Here is a 434-nt window from a genome sequence, read left to right as displayed (position 1 = left end):
GGGAGACCGCTCTGCACGCCCCGCGCTGTGCCTGCCGCCCCGGGCCTCCGGAGTCCTGCATGTCCAGCGCGCCCTCTGGTGGACTCAGGAGCCACAGGCGGCGCTTTCAGCCTGAGGAGCCTCCCGCCTCCTCCAGCAAGTGCGGAAAAGAGCTCCCCAGCCTCCCCATCCCAGCCCCGGCCCGAAGAACCGCGAGGCGGGTCAGCCCGCCTCCTGGGTGCCCCTTGACCAGCCCAGAGGCCTGCAGAGCAGGCTGGGTGGGCTGGGGCAGAGATCGGCCAGCACTTCCCAGCGCACCCCCGCCCCATGGGACAGCTGTGGGGCGGTCCAGGGAGCTCCCGGCTGGCAGAGCTTCTGAACTGCCTGGGGCCCCAGGATACACGACGTGGGGGAGCATTTTCCATAGGAGCAGAATGCAGGTGGCGACGGCAAGG

The sequence above is a fragment of the Bison bison genome, unplaced genomic scaffold (assembly GCF_000754665.1).
Source record: "Bison bison bison isolate TAMUID 2011002044 unplaced genomic scaffold, Bison_UMD1.0 scf7180017864080, whole genome shotgun sequence".
Lineage (NCBI taxonomy): Eukaryota > Metazoa > Chordata > Mammalia > Artiodactyla > Bovidae > Bison > Bison bison.
Note: the sequence above shows the minus strand (reverse complement) of the source record.